A 609-nucleotide genomic window follows, 5' to 3' on the forward strand; every position below is an offset into this window, starting at 1 on the left:
TGGTCGGCTCATTGAAATGCATTACATACGGGCCGGATACGGCTGGGATACGGGATCCAGAAAGTTAAACAGATTTGTAAATTGCTTCTATTAAAAAAATCTTAATCCTTCTAATAATTTTCAGCTGCTGAAGTTGAGTTGTTCTTTTCTGTCTGACAACAGTGCTCTCTGCTGACATCTCTGCTTGTCTCAGGAACTGCACACAGTAGAAGAGGTTTGCTATGGGGATTTGCTTCTACTCTGGATAGTTCCCGAGACAGGTGTCATCAGAGAGCACTTAGACAGAATTGAACAACTCAACTTCAGCAGCTCATAAGTACTGAAAAGATAAAAAAATAAAATAATAGAAGTAATTTACAAATCTGTTTAACTTTCTGGAGCCAGTTGATATATATATATATATATATATATATATATAAAGTTTTTTCCTGGAATACCCCTTTAATCTATATCCCTATTGTATAATATTATTGTATGTTTGCCAGGCCCCGAGCAGTGACTGAAGCCTTTTGCCTTTTAGTTGTCTTCAGTCTTGGATGTCATGTGACCAGAGGAAATATCACAATCCTTTGTAATCCCTCCTATCCCGTTACTGGAGGATCTGTCATT

This window comes from Hyla sarda, chromosome 10 (genome assembly GCF_029499605.1).
Source record: "Hyla sarda isolate aHylSar1 chromosome 10, aHylSar1.hap1, whole genome shotgun sequence".
NCBI lineage: Eukaryota > Metazoa > Chordata > Amphibia > Anura > Hylidae > Hyla > Hyla sarda.